This window comes from Danio rerio, chromosome 1 (assembly GCF_052040795.2).
Source record: "Danio rerio strain M-AB ecotype USA chromosome 1, GRCz13ab, whole genome shotgun sequence".
NCBI lineage: Eukaryota > Metazoa > Chordata > Actinopteri > Cypriniformes > Danionidae > Danio > Danio rerio.
Window position 1 is genome coordinate 49,662,733 of NC_141021.1, and position 14,831 is coordinate 49,677,563.

At 40.7% G+C, this 14,831-nt stretch overlaps 1 protein-coding gene across 6 annotated transcripts in view; it reads left to right on the plus strand.

The window, feature by feature from the left end:
• Positions 1–253: 253 nt before the first annotated feature.
• The window catches only part of bcl9 (BCL9 transcription coactivator), a 181,786-nt gene continuing 167,208 nt past the window's right edge, over positions 254–14,831 (plus strand). For all 6 annotated transcript variants that reach the window (XM_087235577.1, XM_087235586.1, XM_087235582.1 and 3 more), the window contains exon 1: positions 254–524. The gene's annotated coding sequence lies outside the window, so the exon portion shown is untranslated. The remainder of the gene's footprint in view (positions 525–14,831) is intronic.

Here is a 14,831-nt window from a genome sequence, read left to right on the forward strand (position 1 = left end):
GTTGTTAACACACGAGTGTGCGAGCGAATGTGTGCAGTGAAGGGGGATGGCCGCCCTTGTTTGTAGCTTGTCAGCAATTGCCTGAGACAAGCTTCCCCTGCATGTGTGAAAGCTGCTTGGCTTGAATGCCCGGACCGTACCAAGTGGCGTCAAAAGCGAAGGGGGGGATGGAGGCGAGAAAAAACGATCAGACTGGAGACAATAGGCCCCTGAAGTGTTCCCCCCAAGTTGCTTTGATGTTGTCCTAGTGTCTAGATGCTGAAGGGGACCGGGGACTGCAGGGAAGAGCAGCCCTTTGTGTGGATGTGTGTGCACTTTTTGGGCCAGCACGGACAAAAGGGAGGGGTACAAAAGCCTGGAGAGAAATAAGAGAAGAAAACAAATGATGAAAACCCAAATGATCCTGAATGTGTTTTTGTACGGCCGCTGTGTGTGAGAGGGCACGCAGAAAGGGAGAAAAGCGAGAGAAATAGGAGGAGACGCTCGTACGCGGGGGCTGATACAGTGACGGAGAAAGAGAGGGGGTGAGTGTACTGTATCTATTTCTTCAGCACCAGATCACAATACATATGTATATATATATATATATATTCGTCTTACTTTATCGTTGTCTTTTGTTCGAGAGGGGGTGGGCGTGCGAAATTGAGTACCCCCCAGAGTTAGAGTCGAAGTTGGGGTTACAAACGCCATGCTGCTATTATTGTGGTTATACTTAACGTTTACGCTCTGTTATTCTTAGTCCTTGAAAAGATATATGGAAGGGGTGAAGGGGGAGTGGATGGTTTGGAATGTGTCATTGGATAGTCTGGATGAGTTGCCCTCCATGCCAGCGTACACCTCTATTTCTTATTATTGCCTGCTTATTCGAGAGCGCCGTGTGTTGCTTTGCAAAGCAACAAGAGCTTTCTTCTTTCTGAATGTCAGGATTGTCACTCAGCGGCGAGTGAATTGTGCAATGATTGGAGCCGTGTGTGTATGTGTGTGTGTTTGGGGGGCGGTTCTATTCTGCCTGGGGGGTTTCTCAGTCTGTGCCCTCCATGGTGGTAGCAGACTGCTTTTACACTACCAGCTGTTCTGAAAACCTGCAGTGATTTTCTCTTTCTCTTCCCCTCTCTCTTACGCTAAAGGTTATCCAGTTGTCTCTGGTTTTGACACACACACACACACACACATATGCAATTTATGTTGCTTTCTGGTGTGTGTGAACCAGTTGCTGGCTGAGACTGAGTTGGGAAAGTCGAGACGTGTATTTATTGCATCATGAGCACTATAGTTTCTATGATACGCACATGCTATGTATTCTTACACTGAATGCTGATGTCGAAGTTATGTCAAGACTTTGGAGGGACACATGAGTGATGATAGACACATATATGCTCATTTTACTGTGTACAAATGTTATTGATATACATTTAAATGGATCAAAATTGCCAGAAGTGTATTACTAGTTTCGAGTATCTCCATAACTATAGAAAAAACGCTATAGTAATATTTATTAAATACTGTTGTGTATTTGAATCATACTATAGTAAAGTAATTCATATGTTGCTGTAATTCTAGAGTTGATAGGTAGTGTGGGTTTTGGATTAACATGACAAAAGTCTTGTCACTTATCCAAGACTTGACTTCTAGAAGATCCTTTGGTATCAGAAGTGGTTTATATGAAAGGCAAAGGCCTCTAGATTACGCTTATTTTACCAAAATAAAATATGATCAAGACTTGATTTTAAATTCTTTAATTAGGACAGTAAGGTCTGACTTTGCTTAGACAAAACTCTTGTCACTTAAAAGAAATAATGTCCAGTATAGATTATAAAGTCATGGTGCAGTGGAAAAAGAGTTAATATTGTGTATGACTCCCATGAGCTTGGAGGACTGCATTCAGACATCTCTGCAGTGACTCAAATCACTTATTAAAAAAGTCATCTGGAATGGCAAAGAAAGCGTTCTTGCAGGACTCCCAGAGTTCTTCTAGATGATTTGGATTCATCTTCAATGCCCCCTTCTTCATCTTACCCCAGACATGCTCGATAATGTTCATGTCTGGTGACTGGGCTGGCCAATCCTGGAGCACCTTGACTCTGCTTTCAGGAACTTTGATGTGGAGGCTGAAGTATGAGAAGGAGCGCTATCCTGCTGAATAACTTGCCCTCTTCTGTGGTTTGTAATGTAATGGGCAGCACAAATGTCTTGATACCTCAGGCTGTTGATGTTGCCATCCACTCTGCAGATCTCTCACATAGCCCATACTGACTGTAACCCCAAACCATGACTTTTCCTTCACCAAACTTGACAAATTTATGTGAGAATCTTGGGTCCATGCGGGTTCCAATAGGTCTTCTGCAGGATTTGTGATGATTGGGATGCAGCTTAACAGATGATTCATCTGAAAAATCCACCTTCTGCCACTTTTCCAAATGTTCAGCTGAAAGTCAAGTTATTATTTGTTGCTCTTACAACTGGGGTTGACGACAAGACTTTTGTCAGGTAGTGCACAGTAATTTAAACAAATCACCCAATACTGTAGTTTTCAACATCTACTGGGTATATCATGCTACAATACACCACTGTTTATTTTAGTAAAAACTAAAGTATGCTACAGTATTTATCTCAGTTTATCAGCTCACTATGTTTAATACTACAGTATGCTGTAGCATTCATTAACTGTACTATATTATGGTTCAAAAACTATATAGTTTTTACCATAAATTACTATAGTTTTTTCATGTGGATGGCATCCTAGGTTTAATCCCATTTTAAGTCAATGTTTCATATTTACAATCAATGCAATGGAGCATTCATTAAGCTGCATTGATTGGGGGAAGTTGATTAACGCAAGGCAGTGGGTTATTAAAGGATGGAAATATGATTACTGCTAATTTGCATACATATTTGTGAACTTACGACTATATTGAGGGATTACATTTTCCTTTGCCTTAGTTCCTTTATTAATCAGGGGACGCCACAACGGAATGAACCACCAACTATTTCAGCATATGTTTTGCACAGCTGATGCCCTTTTGGCTGCAACCCAGTACTAGGAAACACCCATAAACCTTTTCAGTCACACATGCAACCAGAGGAAACCCACGAGAACATGGGAAATGCTACACACAGAATTGCCAACTGGCCCAGCCAGGATTTGAACCAGCGACCTTCTTGCTGTGTGGCGACAGTGCTAACCACTTGAAATTTATTTATTTAACAGGGACAATGCTCCTTAATCAACAGTAAAACTGTAAATAAGCCAGAGTTTGCCACAAGGGCAAATTTTCAGCTGTTGCCCCCTGCCAGATTTTAAAAGGCAACCTAATATCAAAAAACACGTCATCACATGAACAATAACAGTAAAGTTACATACGCCAAAAGGATAAAACATATAATAAGAATTTCTTAAATTGTTAGACGAAAGAATTACACATGATTACAAGCTTGATTTGCTTTTAGCCATTTTTTAACTTGTATTTAAATGCTGAATAATTTGTAGCATCCCTTAAATCAGTAGGAAGTGTTCCAGAAATGCTCTAATTGAGAAGACTAATCGTGCAAAAGTTGTACGCCTAAACTGTACAGCACAGTCTCCTCTGGTAACAGATCGTGTTGCTTGACCATTATTATTCTTGTGTGTCACAAACTCACATAAAGGAGGTGGAGCATATCCATTTAAAATGTAAAAAATCATACAAGAATCACCCAAATATTTCATATTATCAAAGTAGAGAACCCGATCGCTCCAGCTTATATTCAGCATTTGTTGTTGTCCCGCTGTCCGACCCACCCCGTTATCTACCCGCCATGACCGTTCCCTCCAAGTTCCCAGTGCTGGTGGTGGTAGATGTCCAGACAAACTATAACAAGCTGTCTGTAAAAACACACACACATAAACACGCAGCACCAAACAAGCAACTCATAGCATCACGCTTTCTCTCATTCACACACATACATACGCGTGCTTGCTCGCTCTGGGGTCAGGTGCGATATTGTTAGACCGCCTGCTCCCATTCAAATTACAGCTTAGAGTTACCGAATTAAAGAGTTACCGACCGCTCCCGCGCTTTATTCAGAAATTTATTCCCGCGCTGCAAGAAATCTGGTCGGGTCCCGCGGTACAGCCGCAGGAATGCAGACCTCTATATCATAGCTCAATAACTAATGTTTTTGCATTATATTACAATGATGATTACTAATAGACTTCTAATCAAATACTTTAAGTGCTTTTTTATAAAGTGATTCAACTGATTTTAAAACTATTTGACTGGTGTTAGACCAACTAGTGAGACAATATGTAATATGAGAAAAAAATCAGAGAGTGCATAAAAACTTTTGCTGCTTCATTAGTCAATAAGGTCGTATATGTCTGAAGTTAGCCAGATTAAATGTCATAATTTTAGTGACCTTATTGGCATACTTTTAATATGTCAATTGTGAATCTAAAATGAGACCTAAATATTTAAAATCAGAGACAACCCTGAGCTTTTCTCCTTTAACACTGAGCCCCCGTGCCGCCCAACATGCCACTTTTGATTGATTCATTTATTTTTCTACAGCTTAATCCCTTTATATATCAGGGGTCACCACAGTGGAATGAAATGCCAACTTATCCAGCATATGTTTTACTCAGCGGATGCCCTTCCAGCTGCAACCCAGTACTGGGAAGCATGCAAGTTTTCTATACACAATTCTATAGCCAATGTAATGTGCATTTCTGTTACGTAGCTGTGTTGTAAACACCAAACTTTTGTTGTTGTTGTTGCAAAAAATATATAAAAGCAAGAACACGTGTTACCCTGCTTCTACAATGATTTAGAAGTTTTACCATCCTTTATGTAAGAAAAGACTATACTTGTCTTAGCGCTGTAGTTCCAGACTAGTTCTAAATCGTTTTCATGGCTTTACTGGACCTTGTAGTTGACATATTAATAGCTACAGTTTTATAAATGATGTAATACTGTGCAGTTCAATATTTACAGCAATTGATTTTAATAGATTTTCATGATGTTTGAGATGGAGCAGCGGAATATGAAAATAGCGTTTTATTTGATGCGAACATAATGGTTATTTGTCCCCTGAGTTTAATAGCAATTACATGCAAACTGAAAGTCAAGTGGAATAAAAATTACAGTGGTTTGCGGAAGCTCATTAATCATGTTTTAAAAGCATCACACATACCAATAAGGAATGTAAATGTATTCATGTTGTTTTGACTATTAATCTGCTCTGTAGTCCTCATGGATTTGTTATTGTCTTGTTTGTTTGTATGTTTGTTTTCAAGTCTTTTTGGCAGTGAGAGGTTAAAGAGGGGTTGAGAAAGGTAAAGAGCAAGGCATCAGATGTCTCCTTCGTACATCACTCTGTTGTGATTTGAAAGAAAGGTGATCAAGATTTTGCCAAGTAGGATGTCTTACATCGGCTGTAGAACAACATTCCTGGTAAACAATGCATGATGATAACCGCTATAACAGAGGCCACCAAATGCTGCATTAAAGTCTTATGTGGGATATTTAATACTTCAGGACCATCTCCTACTTTACACCATAAAGCCTTGCTGTGAGGGATTAAGGGTTTAATCTGGTTCAGTAAATGTTTTATGCTGGTTTAATGTAGTATTTCTAGATTCCAGCCTCATTAAGATGGTTAGGCATTTGAAACCAGCAGGTTTAATCTGGTCTTGCTCATTTCACAAATTGACCAAGGTGATGTTTATCTGCTTTTGGTGTAGGATAGTCATCAGGGGCCTCATGTACGAAGACTTGCATTGAATTCATGCTAAAACATGTGCGTACGCAGTAAAAAATTCAGATGTATGAAATACTGCACACACGAAATCCCAAGCATATTCTCTTTGTACATTGGAATTAACATGAAACTGAGCGCAAAACTCCTCCCTGCCTCCTCCCCCTAATAAATACGGTAATGACTCTACTTTTTCAAAACCAAATGAAAAAGCAATGGCAAAAGCAAGCAAGAAGAGAAACTTTGAATAGAATGTGAATTGGAGGTGCTCCTAACGGAGGTAGACCGGAGAAAAGCGGTGTTATTTGCAAGTTTGTCCTCCGGAATTAATAACAAATGAAAAAAATAGAGTGGAAGAGTTTAGCTGACGCGGGTAACGCAGCGGGGTCTCATTGGACACCTCGTTGGAATGAGCTAGTTGAGTGATAGTCAACCGGACTTAAGCAGTGCGAGTGGCGTAGCTTGTAAAGCACATGGTAACATTTTTTGACACTATCATTCGTGAACCCGGTTCGAATCCAGCGTCTTATGAACTCATTTTTCTTATTTCCCATTACATATCAGATTTTGCCTACTCTTCATCACGAGGAATACAAGTAGGAATCATTAATAAATGTGTATAATATGTTAAGCGCATTTGAGCATCACATATTATTTGCACATTTATTAAATGGAAATGTTTATGATTCATGCATGCAAATCCATCTTCAGATGGCGCCTTTATAGCAATTTGCGTGCAGTCAATAGCTCCAATTACATTGGGAAAACCGGCAATCACTAAAAATTTCGCTTTAATGTTTGGCTGGTCAACTGCATGGTATGGAAACCTTATATACGTGCTAGACATTCGGATTATCCCATCCCATCCAGCTCCCATTGCACGGATCAAAGATACTTTGTAGTGTGCAATTTAACACAATTGCCTCTAAAAGTCGCCAATGGAAATCAAGTTCATTTTATCGTTAGTAAATCCAAACGTGAGCGTGAAATGTGGCATACTCAAAGTTTTTGTAGGCAGCGTTGATACATGAGGCCCTAGGTCTCCGGGCCTAATTATAATAAGCACTTGAAATTCTTATAAAAGCAACCTGCCTAGGATTAAAGACGAGCTTTCAACTGTATTTCGATCTTTCACATTTAATTTGTGCCAGATTTAACTTGGTAAATCAACACTGTAAAACTTGTGCAAAGTCTTTCTTTTGGACTTATGACTTATAATAATGACTTATAAGGCTGTAATAGGCAGTAATCTGTTCAGTAGGGCATACACTGGTTTAGGTGCCATTTAATATACAAAATTGAAGAGCGAACTGAAAGACATCAGTTTGAACAAAATCTGCCTGAAACAAAGTTCTCTGAGTTGACTTCGGCAGTTCGAAACAGCTCACCATGGCGAACTTTTGGGGGAGATCATTTTGTCTCTTAAACACCTTTAAGGTACCATTGGTCCATGGAAATTATGCAAATGTGTGTTCTGCAATTTTGTCTTCTGTAACGTGAAATTTTTGGGAGATTGTAAAGACTCGGAGGGGGTTACGCTGGCTGCATCATTCAGTCTCTGTTTGCTGCAAATAGAAAACAATGCAGAGATGTGAAGCACCATGGTGGTGTCTCTCGTGAAGAACGCTGTTTGGCAGATTTTTTTGAAGCTGTTCTTTTCTCTCAGCCACCATTGTCATGTTTAGGGGTACATGCAAGCAGAATGATGCATTTACAACCCCACCTACTTGCAGCACAGAGGTGTGGAAATTTCCGAAAATGGTATACCGTCATTTAGTCTTTTCAGATTTACTTTTTTCCTCAAATAAAGTATAAATATAACTTTATTCATCATCTGATACAGCCTAAAATGCATTATACAGGGTGGGCCATTTATATAAATATACCTTAATAAACTTATTGGGAATTTCACAAAAAAACTAAAAAAACAAAAAAACAAAACAATGGTGTGCTTTTTTTTTTTACCTAACTTTATTCTTTCATGAGTTATTTACAAGCCCCCTCACATATACTAATGTGCCACAAACAGGACTTTAATTTCACCAACCATTCCCATTTTATTAAGGTGTATCCATATAAATGGCCCATCCTATATATGACCACATATGCTCACTGGGCATGCGCAAATATCATGGACATCCATACTTGCAGTCTACTGCTTGTGTAATGGTCAAATTAGAGGGATTTGACGAAACAGTGGACGATGCTCAATAGTTCAGAAGAGCAGTCAGAGAGTGATTGTGGATAGTTGTGTCTCCGTTTTCAAAAGGGTTTGTGTTTCAGTCCATCTATACTGAAATGGAACACCAGAATAACTAAAACTGGGTCTTCTGTGTTTTCAAAATGCTGTATTTTCATGAGTCAAAGATGCTGGAGTAGTGTAGATGTCAGGTCTAACTATAGCAAAATAAGACACATAAATGTAAACGCATATTAACCTTGTACAGCTAATATTCCAGCTTGGCCAGGTTGGTATTTAAGTGGTTTAGCAGGTTAGTCTTGAAAACAAATTTAGAACAGTAATCAGTCTTAGTTTTGAATGTTTTAAATTTGTGTCATATTAAATATGTCTATCATCGATGCTCTTAAATTAAGGCCACCATTTGTTCTTGATTGTCAGCCAGCTTAGCCATGCTAGAGTTCACCTAGGGCCTGTATCATGAAGCTGGATTAGCTGGTTTGCCGCAATCTTGGGTTTTAGGTAACATGAAGTCAGCTCGATTTTAATCACTCTTTGTTGCCATGGTATTGTTGAGCAGTTGATCATAGCTGAGCTACATTCGTGGTACCAAAAACCCAGAACTTGTGCAAACAAACTGAACCTTAAATGGATAGCTCGCTAATCTGGCTTCATGGTACAGTCCCCTGTTTTAACTGGCTGGTGATCTGGTCTCCTAGGCTAACTAACGGCCTGTTTCCACTGAGTGGTATGGTACGGTATGGGTTGGTATGGGTCACTTTTATCAGGCTTGCATTTCCACTGCCTAAAGGGTACCAATGGTACAGCCTACAGTCAGTGCAAACCTCTCATCTGTGTCGTTAATCTGCACCATCACATGTAGCTTCTTGTTAGAAAATAACTCCGTCATTCCGAGTTCATATTAGTCCAAAATGTTATGACAATAGTTGAACATGGCAGTTTGTTCTTGTTTTAGGTTGCTGAAAGAATCATTTGCTCCTTTGTTTTTCCGGCTTCTCTTTTGTTTTTTTGCGCTTCACTCTTGCGCTTGTCCATTTCTGAAAGGATCGAATGTCAGAAGCACTTCAATAATCACATGCACGTTATTATCATCAGCTTAAGAAGCTAGGGAGAAGTTAAGTTTGTTATTTCAAATATAGAAATGCGGCGAGCGATCGCGAGCTCTCTGGAGAAAGTGAAACCGCTCGCACTTTAGACGGCCTGGTTTATCTTGGATTTGTGGCTATTTATCAAGCAACGACAAGGTTTGTTCGAGCTCCGGTCAACCATGGCTTGTTATTATATGTATATATTATAACAATGTACTGTCTCGGTGTGTGTATTTATAAATGGTGCTTCCTTTATTTTCATTCTCCTGGCTTTTACAAGTGCTAGTAACGTTTCTCTGTAAACCAATAGCGATCAGCTGCACGTCTAGCTTCGCCTTTTGGTACCCTTTTGTTGTGCTAGGTACTCTTTGGAAAGGGTACCCAAAAAGTGGTACAGTACGGTTCGCTTCTAGGTAGCTTTTGACAGTTAAAACGGCCATAAAAGCACACCCACTCGAACCGTACCACTTAGTGGAAACGGGCCATTCCAAGTTTAACAAGTGCCTGAAAACCCTCTAAAACCAGGCTGGAAGACCAGTGAACCAACTTGGGCCATCAAATTCTATTTTCCATTTAAAATCTGATTAGGAATATTCGGACTGATGAAAAATAAGAGTGTAAAGTCTGATTTTCCAGCCTGACCAACATAGTGTTTTACCTAGTTATCCTGCTTAACTAAGAATAACAAGTGCCTGAAAACCTTCTAAACCCTAAAATGACTAGGCTGGCGGCTGTTCATTGTGTCGAGCTAAATAGGGTTAAAGAGATCTTCTCTGTAACCAGGCATAGTAAGATCCACATGCATTTCCAGTAAATACCAAGAGTTTGCCAATGAGGGAGGTAGATTGCAGGGTTTGGACTGAGAAATGGAAGGAATAAGAGGCCTTGGAGATCTGCTACCGAAGGAGGAGAAGAAGAAACGGAGGGAGGGGTTGGGATTTGATCAGTAGTATAGAAGGATGTGCCTCCAGAGAGCGCACCAAAGGAAATAAATGGATTTATTCTTCACAGTTGTCAAATATCCAATGCATAAATTACGAGTGTGTTAAGGGGACGGCTAATAACTCACAGCAAACATAAAACACATTTAGTTTAGATGACAGTTTAGTTAATTCCGGGATGCGCGTCTGCACGGTCGTAATTGTTTCATTATTTCATTGGAGACGAAGCGCATCTCAGTCAGCCGGGATTTTTTTGAGCCACAAAATAGGAGAAAGATTCAGAATCTCTCTTTTGAAAAGCGTCTCTCTTTCCAGCGCTCTCGCCTTCCCATGTATCCTCCGCTCTAATATCTTTTTGAATAGGTGGAAATGTGCGCGCTAGCCTTGTGTGCCTAGCCGCCGAGATGATTGCAAATTCATTTAGAGGTGCCTATCACACAAAGATGTGGGGATGGAGGGAGAGATGGAGGGGGTGGGGTGCGGAGAGATGATGCCTTGGGTTTTTTAAAGCGCATTTGTATTCATGTCATGGAGGAGGAGAGCGAAGAGAACGAGAGAGGAGGCGGCTACCTTAGCGTGACAGACGTTAGGAGGAGGCTAGCCAGATTAGCATGACAGGCGCTAGCAGAATGCCAAACGTCTGGTTCAGGTCGAGTGCTGATGTCACAAGCAACCGCTCGGCGATGTAAAGTGGAGCAAATCCGCTTGGAACACTGTGTCAGAACTCCGACGTAAATAATTCAATCGCAGTCAAGCACCGCCACCGCCAAGCTGCAGATTTTTAATTTTTTGGGACTGAACTTAGCGATAATTTTCAGTTATATAATGATATATTTAGCTTATGTAATAGTCTTAGGTTAAATGCTCAAAAAAACATGTTTGAGTTTTGTTGTGTAGCCACTTCACCTCAACTAGCAGCCATAGAAATGCACTGTGGGAGCATGTATGTTTAGCATGGAGGTTGTTGGGGAGCTTGGTATGAGAGATAGCAATGGAGATGTCATTTATTGTGGTTTGGAAGCTCTGGTCACAGCATCCTCATACTTCTAACGAGTATTCTGTCTCTCTCTCTCAGCTCCCCCCGCAGCCTCCTGTAAATCACAGCTTTCGCTACGCTCCGCTAGTGACACAGGACATGCTCGCACACTCCAACGACCGATTACATCAGGCGACTCACGCACACACACACGCACACGCTCAGTGAAACCAACCTACTGATTTAAGGAAGAGAAAGCATCTCTCTTTTCCTGCCTGTCTGTCTCTTTATGCCTGCCTGTCCGTCCCTTTAAATCATTCATTTTCTCCAATCTCATTCTTGGTTTCTACTGCTGTCTTCTTCTGTTTGCCATCCCTGCCTGTCTATTCCCTTCCATTCTGTCTCCATTGCCTACTTTTTGGTGTCATTCCCCTCCCTATCTTTCGGCATTTCTGTGTTTGTTTCAGTCTGTCTCACTCTCATTTCCTCGCTGTCTGTCTCAATTTCTTTCCCTCTCTCTTTTCTTACCATCTCACTCTTATTTCTCCTACCTGTCTGTCTCACTTTCTTTCGCATTCTATGTTATCCTTCGTTTGTAAGTAAGCTGTCTCACTCTCATTTCCTCCCTGTGTGTCTTGTTTTCCTTTCGGTCTCACTCTCATTTTTTCCATTTTGCCTGTCTCACTAACATTGCTCTATTTCATGCTCTGTTTTATTTCCTGTCTATCATTTCCTTGCTGTCCTTGCTTTCCTTTCTTCCTCACTTTCATTATGCCTCTCTTATATTTTAACTTTTTCAATTGTCACTTTCATTTCTGTCTCTCTCTCTCTCTCTCTCTCTCTCTCTCTCTCTTTCTCTCTCTCTCTCTTTCTCTCTCTCTCATATGTCTCTCTTTTTTGGCTCAGTCTTATTGCGTTTAGTTTCCTCGGTCTCTCTCTCATTTCCTCTGTCAATATCAGCTTTCCTTTAATATTTCCCTCCCTTCCTGTCTCACTCTTTCACCCTTTCCAGCTACATTTCCATCCACATCTTTTTTTTTGTAATTATTTTTAGTTTTTTTATCGTCATTATGAAAAGACAGTAGAGATTTCAGACAGGACAGCATTGGGGGCAGAGAGAGGGGAAGGATCGGCAAAGGATTTTGTATCGGGAATCAAACTCGCATACTTATTCAACGCCCTAAAAGTATGTACTTAACAATCATACAAACATCTTTACCAAAGCCTTTCTAGTTAAAGGTTAGTCTTGCGCGGCCATCATGTTTGTAGTTTATTTACACTTTTTAATCACGTTTGTAGTTCTAATTGAATTCACAACCAACGCGTAATGTACTCTGGGCAATATCATCGATTAGAGTATGGACGGTTCTACACTTAAAATTTACCGGAAATAGTAAACCGAGAACCTTTGGCATGCTCTTTTCAACATACTAAGATTTGGGACATACTAATTCTATTTTCAAATACTATTTAGGATGGATAGTATGGGACAGAGCAATAGCTTTTGTCTCTCTCTCATTTCCTCTTTTCTCTCTCATTCCCATTTTTCCTCCCAAATGCTCTTTTCCCACTATCTTGCTCTTCATCTTTCTCACTTTTTTCTTCTCGTTTACCTCCTTACTATCTTTCTCTTTCTTTGTCTTGTACTTCTTCCTTTTAGTTCCTTTCCTACCTGTCTCTCTGAGTCTTTCCTTCTTCATTTCTCTTTCCCTGTCTGTCTTCTTCCCTCTTTGCTTCCTCATCCCACTGTCATTTTCCCTCCCAATGTCTCTCTGTCCTCCTATTCTTCCCCCTTTCTGCTTCTCTCTCTTATTTTCGCTCACCCCCGTTTTCTCTCCCACTCCTTTTCCCTTGCTCTTTCTTTCCCTGTCAGTTTCCCTCTTTAGCTTCTTGTCTTTCTCCCTCTCCGCTCGTCTTACTCTCGCCCTCTCTCTTTCTCTCTTCCACCCCTGTCTCTCTGGTTCTGCCGCCCACACTGGGCTCATCATTGATGCGTTTAGCAGCACCGCTGAGCAAGAGACGCAGGCCATCGATTGGCTGCGTAATCGACATGGATTTTTGCCCAAAGTGGTGAAAAATATGCCATGGCTATAGCCAAGCAATTTCTCCTGGCTTCTCCAGTCAGGAAGGAAAAAGACCCCAGCAGCTCTATAATTGATATGGAGATCAATTTTCCTGCTTTGGACTGTACAGTCTTTCACTGACCGGCCCAGCCAACCGTGCGGCTTGTGGCTTCTGTCATGATGGAAGGCAGATGAAATGGTGGGAGGAGGATGAGGGAGGGGTAAGATATCCTTGTGACATTGTGGCACGTTCACTATGTGCTCTGGAGGTTTGTATGATGAGGGACCAGTTTTCAGTAGTGCATAGCAAAATGCCAACAAACCGACATGTGAATGGCATATGCTAGCTTGTCTGTCCCTGGTGTTCATACCTCTCTGTTTTTCCCTTTCTTTCTCTTGTTTTCTCCTTAATAACTTCACCATCTGTCTCTGAGACTGCAGAAGTCATTCAGGTCCAGTTTCGGGAGAAACAAGCCATGTCCTGACTGTCTGCGTCTTCCCCATTAAGACCAGAGGCCCTCCACTACAAGCCAGACATGCTGCATTGGCTGCCATGTTGGCTCAAGAAATGTCCACTCCACCTGGAGCCATTTTGGCTTGAGTTACTGTGGTCAGACCAGAACATACAAACATAAGTACTCAATCCAAAGGTCCAAGGGATTACCACTCAGTGTTTTGCACTGATTGGCTCCCTGACTGGTTAGTGGCATGGGTGATTGGAGATGTAGAGCTATCTTGGCTCTTGATTAAACCTGCAACCATTTTGGAACTTGTTTTACAAACAACCAATGCTCATTCAGATTTCACTGTTAAACAATACAGAACAACAGTGATGGCTTATCTTTTGTATTTTTTAAATGTGTGTATATCTGAGGTTTTATTGAAGGAAGAGAAGAAAAAGAAGCTAGTTGAGGGATGTCGACGGAGAGAAAATGTGTGAAAAAGAGAGATCACATCCTTTAAGCAGATCACCTGCCTGGACTGCCGAGTGAAAAGTGTTGTTGCCATGGTGTCGCTGGTTGCACGTTTCTACGGACAGTGTGTAATCATCAGCGATATGCCAACACCTCCACCATCCCTACCCCCTGCATCTCTTTTCTTCCTCCTCCATGTTTTCTCGACTGCATTCCCCTCTCTACGTTATTATATAGACAACATAAAATCCAAACTGCATTTTCTTAATTAAGTCACTGTATGCAGTTCATCATAAACGTCATAATCTTCTTAAATCAAAATTCTCCACCACTGAAATGCCTTTTTTCTCATAATGCTCTGTGAAATGAGCCTATATAATATTAGACTTTTGAACTTTAGAACAGTAGTGTAGATTTCAGCCGTCTCTTCTTTGAATCTCTCTTTTTTTCTCCTCTTCCCTGTTTAGCAGGATCCTCACCATCTGAGAGAGACTCATCTTCTCAACAGATACTTGATTACAATCAACAGATTGCTTTAGTAGTATCAAACACTCATCAGTACGTAATACATTAGAGTAAAAAGAGGGAGAGAGACTTGAATGATAAAAGGCTCCTCTCAAACAGAGGGTTTCTGTTATTGCAATGGAACAAGTATCCTTCTGTAGTCGTCACAGATTTAAGCTCAGGTTGTGGTCTTGTGTTTGGGGCTGGTCTTGACATTGTCAAGGGCATTTGTTAAGTGCTTTTCTGAAACATGATGCCATAAATGAAGGTTTGGATCATCATTTTGATGCCCAATGATGGTCAAACATTAAATTGTTATAGTTAAGCCCTGTCTCATTAGATTCACTGTCCACTTGTTAAATTGTGACATATGGAATACTGTTTCCAGGTCCAAGCCACTACTCAGTTGAAT